This window comes from Arachis hypogaea, chromosome 15, assembly GCF_003086295.3.
Source record: "Arachis hypogaea cultivar Tifrunner chromosome 15, arahy.Tifrunner.gnm2.J5K5, whole genome shotgun sequence".
In the NCBI taxonomy this organism is placed as follows: domain Eukaryota; kingdom Viridiplantae; phylum Streptophyta; class Magnoliopsida; order Fabales; family Fabaceae; genus Arachis; species Arachis hypogaea.
Genome location: NC_092050.1, coordinates 33346957 through 33363220, shown reverse-complemented (window position 1 = coordinate 33363220; position 16264 = coordinate 33346957). Strand labels below are relative to the sequence as shown.

At 39.7% G+C, this 16264-nt stretch overlaps 1 non-coding gene across 1 annotated transcript; it reads left to right on the top strand.

The window, feature by feature from the left end:
* The first annotated feature begins 15839 nt into the window (after nucleotides 1–15839).
* On the top strand, nucleotides 15840–15947 carry LOC112752609 (small nucleolar RNA R71). Its single transcript, XR_003177037.1, has one exon. It is a non-coding gene; the product is annotated as a small nucleolar RNA R71 (small nucleolar RNA).
* Nucleotides 15948–16264: the final 317 nt, after the last annotated feature.

Genomic DNA, 16264 nt, shown 5'->3' with positions numbered 1-16264 from the left:
TTGCCAACCATGCTTGTTCTTCAAAAATCCTCCAGGATCCCACACAAAGTACATCAAGCTCTCAAGCAACCTCAAGCAAACGATTGGGATCCAAAATTGATTATTGTAGAGTTGTATGCCCGGATCCCACACTTTGGTTTCTCTAGCATCCTCTTGTTGACTTTCACTTGTGCCCTTTGATGAATAGCCTTTCCAAGCACCTTTGAAGCACCCACTTGAATCTTGGACTCCTCCTAGTTGAACCTTGCACCATTCATGCTTTGAATTCCCTTGACAACCAACACCCAATCTTTCACCATGTAACACTCCAAGAAGCACCTTTAGTTGATAATCCGTTTCCAAGAGAGCAAATTGATGCGGGCCTATGAAGCTCATTGAGGATATTGTTACCCACTCAATTTGTCCTTGGGGTGGAGTTATCCCATCAAGCCTTTTCATGAAAGCTTCTACTTCTTGGGTGATCACCTCTTCTTCACCACTCTTTTCAAGTTCTTCCCTATCTCTCTCATACTCAAGAGAGAAAGGTTCCTCAAGATCATTGAGGGGGTTTGATGCGTGAGCATCTTTCCTATCTTTTACTAGTGAATTTGCATTTAATTTGTTGAGTTTAATCAAGAATTAATTGTATTTTAGCTACTATAGATGCTACTTTGAGTCTTGTGCAATTCTGTTTATTTTACGTAGCATTCGGCTGGATTTGATGGAGTTTCTGCAGCACAAGAATTAAAGGAGGTGACAGCAAGGAGCGACGCGTGCGCGTGACTGACGCGTACGCATGATTTGAAGATTTGAACGGCGACGCGTGCGCGTACTTGACGCATTCACGTGAAAAGCGAAGTTGCACAGCGACGCGTGCGCGTACCTGACACGTACGCGTGACACGCAAAAAAGACCATCGACGCGTGCAGAAAATGATGGGGCAATTTCTGAGCTGTTTTGACCCAGTTTCCAGCCCAAAAAACACAGATTAGAAGCTGCAGAATGGACAAAACAAGTGGTCCCCATCCATCAACTGAAGACTTGCTGATTATCCAATTAATTCTGATTTAAATTTAAATCTTATTTTGAGGAAAAGATATTATTTTAATTTTAGAAATTAGATTTTAAATTAATTAGGATTAAATATAAAAAGAAGAAACTCTTCTTCTGTAAGAGATTCCATTCCAGACTACCAAAATACATTTTATCAGAATCCTAGTTTTTCACTCTGAACCATGAGCAACTAATCCTCCATTCTTAAAGTTAGGAGCTCTATCTATTTGTATAGATTGATTTTATTGCCTTTTCTATTTTAATTCATGTCTGGATTTACAATTTAATAATTGTTTTCATTCTTTATCTTATGAATTTGGGTGACACGGAAGTATGACCCTCTTTCTACTTGAGTTCTTGTATAACTTGGAAAAGCTCTTTACTTGAACAACAGCTTGAAAACAAATTCTCCTAAACTTCTAATTATCTAGACTTAACGGGATACGTGACATATAATCCTTTTATATTTTTGTAATTAGAGTTTTTGTGGCATAATAACTAGAATTAAACTTCATCCTCTAATTGGAATTAATTGACCAAGGAATTGGCAGTTGATGAGAATTAGAGGAGACTAGAAAGGTCTAAGGAATTAGGGTCTAGTCACATATAGTTTGCCATAAATTAAATCCTGCATGATTAAAATAGTTAGTAAGAAAAGTTAATCCGGAAAGATAGATAACTCTGAAACCTTAACTGCTTTCTCCATATTTTATTCCCAACTTATTTACTTGCCTTTCTTTAATATTCTTTATATTGTTTAATGTCTTTTGAACTCTCAAACATTATTTTCTATTTGTCTAACTAAGCCTATCATTCAATCATTGTTGCTTGATCTATCAATCCTCGTGGGATCGACCCTCACTCACCTGAGGTATTACTTGGTACGACCCGGTGCACTTGCCGGTTAGTTTGTGGTTATAAATTTCGCACCAAGTTTTTGGCGCCGTTGCCGGGGATTGACTGTGATTAACAACTATCAGTTGTTTGATTGCTTAGATTAGGCGTTTTAGTTTTAATTTTATTTAAATTTTACCTTATTATTTTCGAAATTTTCTTTAATAATAGTATTAATATTTTTCCTTAATTTCTGAAATTAAGTTTGGTGTTACCTAGTTAAATTTATTTTAATTTTCCTGTTAATTTTTGAATTTTTTTATTTAATTTCAGTTATTATTTTCAAATTTTATTTATTTATTTATTTATTTAGTATTTTTATTTTATTATTTTACATAGGTTACCTCACTGGGAGTTCTCTGCACTCTGACGTAGAGAATCCCATCTTTTCTTGTCTTCTGTCTGTTTATGAGCAGGAATAGGGACAAGGGACCTCTGTTAGACTTTGATTCTGAACCTGAAAGGACTTGTAGGTGACGTTTACAACAAGCAAGACTTTACAAGGCTGCATAGTCCACTATGGATCTTAATAATGCTGTTAATGCCAATGTGGCAAATCCGAATGGGGATGAGCAACAAAGGAGAGTGCTTGGCTCTTATTCTGTCCCTACTGTAGATCTTTATGGAAAAAGTATTGTGGTACCTCCCATAGCTGCAAACAATTTCAAGTTGAAGCCACAATTGGTCACCCTGGTGCAACAAAACTGCTAGTATCATGGTCTTCCCCACGAAGACCCAAATCAATTTATATCTGATTTTCTATAGATTTGTGATACTGTGAAGACAAATGGAGTGAACTCTGAGATGTACAAACTCATGTTCTTCCCGTTTGCTCTGAGGGATAAACCAAAGCTATGGCTAGATTCCCAACCAAAGGAGAGTTTGGATACTTGGGACAAGGTTGTTACTGAGTTTCTTACTAAATTTTTCCCACCAAAGAAACTGACTAAGCTTAGGTTGGAGGTTCAGACTTTCAGGCAGAAGGAGGGTGAAACTCTTTATGAAGCTTGGGAGAGATACAAGCTACTGACTAGGCAATGCCCTCCGGACATGTTCTCCAAATGGACCCAACTAGATATCTTTTATGAAGGCTTGGGTGAGATGTCCAAGATGAGCTTAGATACTTCTGCAGGTGGTTCATTGCACAAGAAGAAGACACCAGAGGAGACTATTGAGCTTATTGAATTGGTGGCTAGCAACCAATATTTATACTCATCTAACAGGAATCCTGTGAACTCTGAGACCTCTCATAAGAGAGGCGTGTTGGAAGTGGAAGCTGTTAATGCTCTTCTTGCTCAGAACAAGCTTATATCTCAGCAAATAAATCTACTGACTCAGCAGATGGGTGGCATGCAAGTCTCAGCTATCAACACCCAAAATCCACCTCAAGAGGTCTCCTATGACATGGCAGGTAACTTTGTGCAAAATAATAATTATGATTATGCTCAATCCTCTTCTGAACAGGTCAATTACATGGGGAGTGGTCCTAGGAATCACAACAATGATCCATATTCTAAGACATACAATCAGAGGTGGAGAAATCACCCAAATTTTGGATAGAGAGACCAACCTCAGAGACCTCAGAACTTCAACAATAATTCTCAGGGCGGATTCCAACAGAACAATTACAATAACCGCCAATTTCAGTCTCAGCAACAACAACCACCTCAGCAGGAAAACTCTAAATCCCAAGAAGATTCTAATTAGGAAATGATGAGGAGCTTTATGCAAGAAACCAGAGCCTTCATTAGAAATTTAGAGGTTCAAATGAGCCAACTGAGCAAGCAGATACCTGAGAGGTCTGCAAGTACATTTTCAGGTGATACAATAGTGAACCCAAGAGAAGATTGTAAGGTTATCCAATTGAGAAGTGGTAAAGTAGCTGACTTTGAGACCAAGGCCAATGAAGAGCTAGTTGAAAAGGAAGCTCCAAAGGAGAAGAAGGGAGAAGTGGAGCACGCCCCTCCAAAACGTGCAGACAACCCTTTTCCTGACTCTCTTGACACTTATCCCACCTTGCCAAAGGCTCCTGAATACAAGCCAAAAATGCCATATCCTCAGAGGCTTCAGAAGGCTTCCAAAGAAAAAAAATTTTCTAAATTTTTAGATATTTTCAAGAAGCTACAGATCAACATTCCTTTTGCAGAGGCTCTTGAGCAAATGCCTCTCTATGCAAAATTTATGAAAGAATTGTTGACCCACAAGAGGAATTGGAAGGAACAAGAGATAGTGGTGTTAACCAAGGAATGTAGTGCCATTATTCAACACAACCTTCCTGAGAAGATGCCAGACCCAGGAAGCTTTGTCATTCCTTGCACCATTGGAGATGTCACCATTCAGAGAGCTTTATGTGATCTTGGAGCTAGCATCAATCTAATGCCACTTTTAGTGATGAAAAAGCTTCAAATTGAGGAGGTAAAACCCACTCGTATTTCTCTTCAACTTGCTGATCTTTATATTAAATTACCTGTGGGTGTTGTTGAGGATTTACTTGTTAAAGTAGGACCATTTATTTTTCCTGTTGACTTTGTTATATTAGACATGGAAGAGGAGGTAAAAAAAATCCTCTATTATACTTGGTAGACCCTTTTTAGCTACAAGTAGAGCTCTGATTGATGTGCAAAAGGGTGAATTAACCCTGAGGGTCAATGAAGAACCGGTGGTCCTTAATATTTTTGAAGCTCTCAAGCACCCTAATGATTCTAAAAGGTGTATAAAAATAGATGTTATTGAACCACTTATTCAAGTGGTACTAGAAGCTGAGGTATTTGATGACATCCTGGATCCTATTTCTAAGTATGAATTAATGAAAGTTGATGATTCACCACCCCAGAAGGCTGTGGTTCACACGCCTAAAGTAGAGGAGGAAGCCCCCAAGCTTGAGCTCAAACCTTTACCTCCTTCTCTGAAATATGTGTTCTTGGGTGAAAATGATTCCTATCCTGTGATAATTAGCTCTTCCCTGAAGCCTGAAGAGGAAGAGGTGCTTATTTCAGTGCTCAGAAGCCACAAAACAGCTCTTGGGTGGACCATTAGTGACTTGAAAGAGATTAGTCCAACCAAGTGTATGCACAAGATACTCCTTGAAGATGATGCTAAACCAGTTGTGCAACCACAAAGGAGACTCAATCCAACCATGAAAGAGGTGGTCCAAAAAGAGCTAATGAAATTATGGGAAGCATGTATTATTTACCCTATTTCTGATAGTCCTTGGGTAAGTCCTGTGCAGGTGGTTCCCCAAGAAAGGAGGGATGACAGTGATCAAGAATCAAAAGAATGAGCTTATTCCTACAAGAACAGTCACAGGATGGAGAATATGCATAGACTACAGGAGGCTCAACACTGCTACAAGGAAGGATCATTTCCCCTTGCCTTTCATTGATCAGATGCTTGAGAGGTTAGCTGGTCATGCTTTTTATTGTTTTCTAGATAGATATTCTGGATATAATCAGATTGCAGTGGACCCTCAAGATCAAGAGAAGACAGCATTCACATGCCCCTTTGGAGTATTTACCTACAGGAGAATGCCATTTGGACTTTGTAATGCTCCAGCAACTTTTCAGAGGTGTATGCTTTCAATTTTTTCTGACATGGTTGAAAAGTTCATTGAGGAGTTTGATATTGAGATAAAAGATAGGAAAGGGTCAGAAAATCAAGTAGCTGACCATCTCTCCAGAATTGAACCTGAAGCCGGAGTACAACCACCCACAGCTGTGATTGAGACATTTCTGGATGAGCAATTATTCCTCATTCAGCAGGCTCCTTGATTCGCAGACATTGTAAATTATAAGGCAATGAATTATATTCCAAAGGAGTACAGTAGACAACAAGTAAAGAAGCTATTGACTGATGCAAAGTACTACATTTGGGAGGAACCATACCTTTTTAAAAGGTGTTCAGATGGTATCATCCGGAGATGTGTCCCAGACGAAGAAACACGGCAAATCCTTTAGCACTGTCATGGTTCGGATTATGGAGGCCACTTTGGTGGTGAAATGACAGCTACAAAGGTCCTTTAGAGCGGGTTTTACTGGCCGACTCTCTTCAGGGACTCAAGAGAATTTGTAAAGCACTGTGACAGATGTGAAAAGGCCACGAATCTCCCTGCCAACCATGAAATGCCACAGCAGGGGATCCTTGAGGTTGAGTTGTTTGATGTGTGGGGTATTGATTTCGTGGGACCTTTCCCACCCTCACATTCAAACAACTACATTCTAGTGGCAGTTGATTATGTGTCCAAGTGGGTGGAAGCTGTGGCTCTACCCACCAATGATGCCAAGGTGGTAAGGAGCTTTCTTCAGAGATATATCTTTAGCCGGTTTGGTGTCCCAAGGACACTCATTAGTGATGGAGGCAGTCACTTCTGTAACAGACAGCTGGACTCTCTTCTGCAGAGATATGGAGTCCGTCATAAAGTGGCAACTCCCTATCACCCTCAGACAAGTGGACAGGTTGAAGTTTCCAACAGGGAACTTAAGAGGATTCTAGAGAAGACCGTCAGTGTTTCAAGAAAGGACTGGTCTAGGAAACTTGATGATGCTCTCTGGGCATACTGGACAGCGTACAAGACTCCCATTGGCATGTCCCCTTATCAGTTGATCTATGGCAAAGCCTGTCACTTGCCAGTTGAGTTGGAACACAAAGCTTACTGGGCAATCAGGTATCTGAATCTTGATTCAGAAGCTGCAAGAATTAAGAGAATGCTTTAGTTGAATGTGCTTGATGAATTCAGATATTCAGCCTATGAGAATGCCAAGCTCTATAAGGAGAGAACCAAGCTACTGCATGACAAGAAGATTGCCATCAGAGTCTTTGAGCCAGGACAGAGAGTGCTTCTATATAATTCAAGGCTCAAATTCTTTCCCGAGAAGCTGAAATCCCGGTGGTCAGGACCGTTTGTGGTTACCATAGCTTCACCATATGGTCATGTGAAAATATAGGAAGAGAATTCTGATAGGAAATTTACAATGAATGGCCAGAGGTTGAAGCACTATCTTGGAGGCGAGATTCATCGCCAGAGGTCCGCTCATCTGCTGAATTAGCAGAGCTGACCGTCAAGCCAGTGACGTTAAAGAAGCGCTTGTCGGGAGGCAACCTGATAATTCCGTATCTTTAGTTATTTTTCGTAGTAGTAGTTTTCTTACTTATTTAAGTTTTATTGAATTTTTACTATTTTTCTGATCATGCAGTTATTTTATCATAGGAACCAAACACATCATAAAAAAAATGAGCACACGAACTGACGCGTACGCGTCATATATGTGTACGTAAAAAATAAAAGTGAACAGAGAGTTGAGCAGGAGTGGCACTGGAAGTCTGGAACGATGCTGTACGCACAAACCAGACCACGCGTACGCGTACCTCACGCGTGCGCGTCGTTTGCACTTTTTGCCATCCACGCATGCGCGTCATCGACGCGTACGCGTGACCCTGAAAATCGGCGTCAATGAGTGTTTGGGCAGTGAGTTGTGCTGGCTTGGGCCTGGAAGTATGCTAGAAGCACAAAATTGATCACGCGTACGCGTCCCTGACGCGTGCGCGCCCTTTGCACAAATGGCCATCCACGTGTGCGCGTGCATGACGCGCACGCGTCGTATGAAAATTTTGGTTGCCCAGCCACGCGAACAGAGAGTTGCGCGTGCACGCGGCTGCCTTCGTGCAATATGCACAAATCATGGGCACGCGTACACATGCTTGACACTCACACGTCATTATGAAATTTTCGTGCCCCACGCGTACGCGTCACCTACGCTGCACACCTCTACTAGTTCGCTGCCCAGTTTCTAATTTTTATTCTCTCTCCCCCAAATCCTAATTCTCTCTTGTTATTTTATCCTTTTATTCTTCTTTCATCATAATATCTGTTTATTTTTATTTTCAGTTCTTCTTTGCTTGAGGACAAGCAAACCTTTAAGTTTGGTGTTGATGCTTCGCTTATGCCTTGTCTGTCTAATTTTTATGGCAAAAAAGGGAGGCGAATCATCTTCACGGAGGAGCACAACCTGAAGAATAAAGTGACCGCTGATAAACCACTATTTTATGGTTTATCTTGTGCTCAATTGAGTGGTTTATATCTACTCTTTACCCACTTATTCATACTATTTGCATGGTTTTACATTTGCCTTCCTAATTATGTGCTTATTAATACTATTCATACTATTTTACATGCTTCTTTGATCTTATATTTGCTTATTATTAATCCTCTCTTATTACCATTAGATGCCTTGATATGTGTGTTAAGTGCTTTCAGATATTATAAGGCAGGAATGGCTTGGAGGATGGGAAGAAAGCATGCAAAAGTGGAAGAAATGCAAGAAGTTGGAGAAATTGCTAAGCTGTCCAGCCTGACCTCTCTGCACTCAAACGGCTATAACTTTAGCTACAGAGGTCCAAACGATGCGGTTCCAGTTGCGTTGGAAAGCTAACATCCGGAGCTTCGATTTGATAAATAATATGTTATAGTTCCCTTGACTCTAGACGATGCGACCGCGTGATCCATGCGGCCGCGTCGCAATGACGAAAAAACCAACGTGGCAAAATTCGAAACCACCAAATTCTGGACTGTTTTTGACCCAGTTTGTGGCCCAGAAAACACGGATTAGAGGCTATAAATGGGGGAATGCATCCATTCATGAAGAGGCTCTCATATTCACAATTTTTAGGAGTAGATGTAGTTTTTAGAGAGAGAGGTTCTCTCCTCTCTCTTAGGATTAGGATTTAGGATTTCTCTTAGTTTTAGGAGTGCCTCTAAATCCCAGGTTCAACATTCTTTTTACTTTATAATTCTCTTTTTATTTTCAGATGCTTCAATGCTTGTATTAGATATGTTGCCCAATTGGCTTATGAACCTTTCCATGTTATGACTTGAATTTATGTTTAGACGTAGCTTGATTGCTTTATTTACATGAATGCTTTTAATTTAATTCAGATATTCTCCCTTTTGGTTTTGGTTAAGAAATCAGTAACTCAGGAGTTATCCAATTCAACTTTCATTATTATTGATAAGGATAATTAAGTCTGGATTTCCAATTTCTCATACCTTGCTAAAAGTTTATTTTTCAGTTATTTATTTATTTTTATTGCTTTGAAAATATACCTGTGCCCATTGCCCAAACTCCAAATTTCCCCAATTTACAAACTCATAACCAATAATAAGAACACCTCCCTGCAATTCCTTGAGAAGACGACCCGAAGTTTAAAATACTCGGTTATCAATTTTAAAGGGGTTTGTTACTTGTGACAACCAAAACATTTGTACGAAGGGATTTCTGTCGGTTTAGAGACTATATCTACAACGCGACTGTTTTTATGAAATTCTTTACTGGCAAAAATCCTAACGTCAACCGCTAGGATAACTAAGGTGGTTGAGTTCCTTTCATTCTATATTCCTTCCCACTTTTACTATGTTATGTTCTGGTTTTCTGCTATTTTGCCTTGTCTATTGCATGATCCTTTATTAGTTAGATTCCTAGGTTCTATTTTAGTTTTCTGTTGATTGCTTTAATTTCTAAAAGATGTCTCATGTATTGCCCACTAAGCTTGAAATCAAAAAGAAAGAAGAAAAAGGGGATATAATGCATGAGAAATTGAGTTAATTTTAAGAGTAGTCTTATTTACTTAAATGTGGTGGTATTAATTGTAATTCTGAATGCATGATATGAACAGTGCATAGTTGAATTTGAATCAAAGAATGTTAATGTGTAAGGAACAGGAATTTAGAGAACTATTATGACTTCCCTGAAATTAATGAAAGTTTAATCCTTGAAGCAAAAGAAACAGCAAAAGAAAAATAAAAGCAAGGTCCAAGGCTCTGAGCATCAATGACTAGGGAGGTCAGACATGATTAAAAGCTCAAAGAGTTATTTCCCTAGTCACATGCTTGTGGTGTTTCTGTGTCAAGTAATCCTTGAGACAAAACATTTAGAGTCGAGATCAATTGCATTTAACAGAGTATGCCAAAGGCTTTGAGCACCACTGTTTGGGAGTAACTGAAAAAAAAATTTTTAGAACTTAAAGAGAGTTTCCCAGTTAAGTGCTTGTGGTGTTTATGTGTCAAGTAAAGCTTGAGACAAAACATTTAAAGTCACGGCTAGGCTCAAGGTGCAAAGAACCAAAGAAAAGAGAATCAAAGAAAAATTGTTGTGTTCAAGGGTTAAATTGAGTTACAAAAGATCAGAGAATTCATAATATTATTCGGATTCTAATTCCGAATGACAGTGACATTCTTTTGATTCAAAGGAGAGTGAGATGCCTAGTATGCGAAATTGTTACTCTGAGGTTGTAAAATTTGTTGTTCATTCTCTCCCTGGCAATGGCGCCAATAACTGGTGCACCATACCATGGTCCAAACATAACTTCACAACTTCGCACAACTAACCAGCAAGTGCACTGGGTCGTCCAAGTAATAAAACCTTACGTGAGTAAGGGTCGATCCCACAGAGATTGTTGGTATGAAGCAAGCTATGGTCATCTTGTAAATCTCAGTCAGGCGGATATCAAATGGTTATGGAGTTTTCGAATAATAATAATAAATAAACAGAAAATAAAGATAGAAATACTTATGTAAATCATTGGTGAGAATTTCAGATAAGCGTATAGAGATGCTTTCGTTCCTCTGAGCCTCTACTTTCCTGCTGTCTTCATCCAATCATTCCTACTCCTTTCCATGGCAAGCTTTCTGTAAGGCATCACCGTTGTCAATGGCTACATCCCATCCTCTCTGTGAAAAAGGTCCAAATGCTCTGTCACGGCACGGCTAATCATCTGGAGGTTCTCGATCATACTGGAATAGGATTTACCCTCCTTTTGCGTCTGTCACTACGCCCAGCACTCGCAAGTTTGAAGTTCGTCACAGCCATCCCTTCCCAGATCCTACTCAGAATACCACAGACAAGGTTTAGACTTTCCGGATCTCAAGAATGGCCATCCATGGGTTCTAACTTATACCACGAAGATTCTAATATCTCGGACTCGGTCCTCTGTATTAGATATCTAAGAGATACTCATTCTAGCTTGTTTGCATGTAGAACGGAAGTGTTTGTCAGGCACGCGTTCATAAGTGAGAATGATGATGAGCGTCACATAATCATCACATTCATCATGTTCTTGGGTGCGAATGGATATCTTAGAAGCGGAATAAATTGAATTGAATAGAAAACAGTAGTACTTTGCATTAAATCATGAGGAACAGCAGAGCTCCACACCTTAATCTATGGAGTGCAGAAACTCTACCGTTGAAAATACATAAGTGATAAAGGTCCAGGCATGGCCGAATGGCCAACCCCCATGATCTAAGAACTAAACGTCCCAAGATGTCTAATACAATAGTAAAAAGTCCTATTTATACTAAACTAGTTACTAGGGTTTACAGAAGTAAGTAATTGATGCATAAATCCACTTCCGGGGCCTACTTGGTGTGTGCTTGGGCTGAGCTTGAAGTTTACACATGCAGAGGCTTCTTTTGGAGTTGAACGCCAAGTTGTAACGTGTTTTTGGCGTTCAACTCTGGTTCGTGACGTGTTTCTGGCGTTTAACTCCAGACTGCAGCGTAAAACTGGCGTTCAACGCCCTTTTTGGTCATCTAAACTCGGGCAAAGTATGGACTATTATATATTGCTGGAAATCCCTGGATGTCTACTTTCCAACGCCGTTGAGAGCGCGCCATTTGGAGTTCTATAGCTCCAGAAAATCCACTTTGAGTGCAGGGAGGTCAAAATCCAACAGCATCAGCAGTCGTTCTTCAACCTCTGAATATGATTTTTACTCAGGTCCCTCAATTTCAGCCAGAAAATACCTGAAATCACAGAAAAATACACAAACTCATAGTAAAGTCCAGAAATGTGAATTTAATATAAAAACTAATAAAAACATCCCTAAAAGTAACTAGATCCTACTAAAAACATACTAAAAACAATGCCAAAAAGCGTATAAATTATCCGCTCATCACAACACCAAACTTAAATTGTTGCTTGTCTCCAAGCAACTAAAAATTAAATAGGATAAAAAGAAGAGAATATACTATAAATTCCAAAATATCAATGAAACATAGCTCCAATCAGATGAGCAGGACTTGTAGCTTTTTGCCTCTTGAATAGTTTTGGCATCTCACTTTATCCATTGAGGTTCAGAATGATTGGCATCTATAGGAACTCAGAGTTCAGATAGTGTTATTGATTCTCCTAGTTCAGTATGTTGATTCTTGAACACAGCTACTTTATGAGTCTTGGCCGTGGCCCTAAGCACTTTGTTTTCCAGTGTTACCACCGGATACATAAATGCCACAGACACATAATTGGGTGAACCTTTTCAGATTGTGACTTAGCTTTGTTAAAGTCCCCAATTAGAGGTGTCCAGGTTTCTTAAGCACACTCTTCTTTTGCTTTGGACCTTGACTTTAACCACTCAGTCTCAAGTTTTCACTTGACACCTTCACGCCACAAGCTCATGGTTAGGGACAGCTTGGTTTAGCCGCTTAGGCCAGGATTTTATTCCTTTAGGCCCTCCTATCCATTGATGCTCAAAGCCTTGGGATCCTTTTTATTTACCCTTGCCTTTTGATTTTAAGGGTTATTGGCTTTTTGCTCTTGCCTTTTGGTTTTAAGAGCTTTTGGCTTTTTCTGCTTGCTTTTTCTTTTTCTATTTTTTTTGCCATTTTTTTCTTTTCTCTTTTTTTTTTCTGCAAGCTTTTGTATTCACTGTTTTTTCTTGCTTCAAAAATCAATTTTATGATTTTTCAGATTATCAAATAACATGTCTCCTTGTCATCATTCTTTCAAGAGCCAACATATTTAACATTTTAAAACACCAACTTCAAAAAGACATATGCACTGTTCAAGCATTCATTCAGAAAACAAAAAGTATTGTCACCACATCAATATAATTAAACTAAGTTCAAGGATAAATTCGAAACTCATGTACTTCTTGTTCTTTTGAATTAAAAATATTTTTCATTTAAGAGAGGTGATGGATTCATAGGACATTCACAACTTTAAGACAAAGTCACTAAATACTAATGATCATGTAATAAGACACTAACATAGATAAGCACTTAACATAAAGAAAATGAAAAACAGAAAATTTGAAAACAAGGAATGAGTCCACCTTAGTGATGGTGGCGTTTCCTTCTTGAGGAACCAATGATGTCCTTGAGCTCTTCTATGTCTCTTCCTTGTCTTTATTGCTCCTCCCTCACTGCTCTTTGATCTTCTTTAATTTCATGGAGGATGATGGAGTGCTCTTGATGTTCCACCCTTAGTTGCCCCCAATAATTGTGTGGAGGAAAATGTATCCCCTGAGGTATCTCAGGGATCTCTTAATTTGCAGTCAAATGTTCTACCACTGAGCTATAGACCCTTGAGATGAATCTCTCCATCTCCTATGACTCGGAGGTGAAAGCTTTTGTCTTCCCTTTCCTCTTTCTAGAGGTTTCTCTGGCCTTAGGTGCCATCAATGGTTATGGAAAAACAAAAAAAAAGCTATGCTTTTACCACACCAAACTTAGAATGTTGCTCGCCCTTGAGCAAAAGAAGAAAGAATATTAGAAGAAGAAGAAGATATGGAGGAGATGGAGGGATGTGTGTATTCGGCTATATGGGTGGGCTTGGGTGGGAAAGAGATTTTGAATTTTGAAGGTAGGTGGGGTGTATGGATGTGAGTGGTGAATGGAAAACAGAAGGGATGACTGTGAATGGAGAGAGAGAGGGTGATATAGGATTATGAGGAGGTAAGGTGAGTGGAGGTATGTGGGGATCCTGTGGGGTCCACAGATCTTGAGGTGTCAAGGATTTACATCCCTGCACTAATTAGGCATGTAAAATGCCTTTGCATGCATTTTTGGCGCTTAAACGCCGAAGTGATGCTTGTTCTAGGCGTTCAACGCCCATATGCAGCATATTTCTGGCGTTGAACGCCAGCTCCATGCTTGTTTCTAGCATTCAGCACCAGCTCCATGCTCTGTTCTGGCGTTGAACGCCATCCAAATGCTCCTTACTGGCATTTGAACGCCAGTGAGTCCTTCCTCTAGGGTGTGATTTTTCTTCTGCTATTTTTGATTCTGTTTTTAATTTTTTTGATTTATTTTGTGACTCCACATGATCATGAACCTAATAAAACATAAAAGAACAATAAAAATAAAATTAAATTAAATAAATAAAAAAATTGGATTGCCTCCCAACAAGCGCTTCTTTAATGTCAATAGCTTAACAGTGGGCTCTCATGGAGCCTCACAGATGTTCAGAGTATTGTTGAGACTCCCCAACACCAAACTTAGAGTTTGGATATGGGAGTTCAACACCAAACTTAGAGTTTGGTTGTGGCCTCCCAACACCAAACTTAGAGTTTGACTGTGGGGGCTCTGGTTGACTCTGTTTTGAGAGAAGCTTACTGTGCCTCTTTTCCATGTTTACAGAAGGATGTCCTTGAGTTTTAAACTCAAGGGAGTCCTCATTCAATTGAAGGACTAGTTCACCTCTGTTAACATCAATCACAGCTCTTGCTGTGGCTAAGAAGGGTCTTCCAAGGATGATGGATTCATCCTTATCCTCCTCAGTATCTAGGATTATGAAATCAACAGGGATGTAAAGGCCTTCAACCTTTACAAATATGTCCTCTACTTGTCCATAAGCCTATTTTCTGGAATTGTCTGCCATCTCTAATGAGATTTTAGCAGCTTGTACCTCAAAGATTCCCAGTTTCTCCATTACAGAGAGTGGCATGAGGTTTATTCCTGACCCAAGGTCACATAGAGCCTTCTCAAAGGTCATGATGCCTATGGTACAAGGTATTAGGAACTTTTCAGGATCCTGTTTCTTCTGAGGCAATCTCAGTTGATCTAATGCATTTAGTTCATTGGTGAACAGGGGAGGTTCATCTCCCCAAGTCTCACTACCAAATAAATTGGCATTCAGCTTCATGATTGCACCAAGGAACTTGGTAACTTGCTCTTCAGTAACATCCTCATTCTCTTCAGAAGAAGAATACTCATCAGAGCTCATGAATGGCATAAGGAGGTTCAATGGAATCTCTATGGTCTCTAAATGAGTCTCAGATTCCTTTGGTTCCTCAGAGGGAAACTCCTTATTGATCACTGGACGTCCCAGGAGGTCTTCCTCCTTGGGATTCACGTCCTCCCCTTCCTCCTTGGATTCGGCCATGATGGTTATATCAATGGTCTTGCACTTTCCTTTTGGATTTTCTTCTGTATTACTTGGGAGAGCACTAGGAGGGGTTTCAGTTATCTTCTTACTCAGCTGGCCCACTTGTGCCTCCAAATTTCTAATGGAGGACCTTATTTCATTCATGAAACTCAGAGTGGCCTTAGATAGATCAGAGACTAAGTTTGCTAAATTAGAGGTATTTTGCTCAGAGTTCTCTGTCTATTGCTGAGTGGATGATGGAAAAGGCTTGCTATTGCTAAACCTGTTTCTTCCACCATTATTAAAGCCTTGTTGAGGCTTTTGTTGATCCTTCCATGAGAGATTTGGGTGATTTCTCCATGAGGGATTATAGGTGTTTCCATATGGTTCACCCATGTAATTCACCTCTGCTATTGCAGGGTTCTCAGGATCATAAGCTTCTTCTTCAGAAGATGCCTCTTGAGTACTGTTAGATGCAGCTTGCATTCCATTCAGACTCTGAGAAATCATATTGACTTGCTGAGTCAATATTTTATTCTGGGCCAATATGACATTCAGAGTATTAATTTCAAGAACTCCCTTCTTCTGAAGCATCCCATTACTCACAGGATTCCTCTCAGAAGTGTACATGAACTGGTTATTAGCAACCATGTCAATGAGTTCTTGAGCTTCTGCAGGCATTTTCTTTAGGTGAATGGATCCACCTGCAGAAGTATCCAATGACATCTTAGTTAATTCAGACAGACCATCATAGAGTATATCCAGGATGGTCCATTCTGAAAGCATGTCAGAAGGACTCTTTTTGGTCAGTTCCTTATATCTCTCCCAAGCTTCATAGAGGGATTCACCTTCTTTCTGTCTGAAGGTTTGAACATCCACTCTAAGCTTACTCAGCTTTTGAGGAGGAAAGAACTTGGCTAAGAAAGCCTTGACCAGCTTATCCCAAGAGTTCAGGCTATCCTTAGGTTGAGAGTCCAACCACACTCTAGCTCTGTCTCTTACAGCAAATAGGAAAAGCATGAGCCTGTAGATTTCAGGATCTACTCCATTAGTCTTAACAGTGTCACATATCTGCAAGAATTTAGTTAAGAACTGAAAGGGATCTTCAGATGGAAGTCCATGAAACTTGCAGTTTTGTTACATCAGAGAAACTAATTGAGGTTTAAGCTCAAAATTGTTTGCTCCAATGGTGGGGATGGAGATGC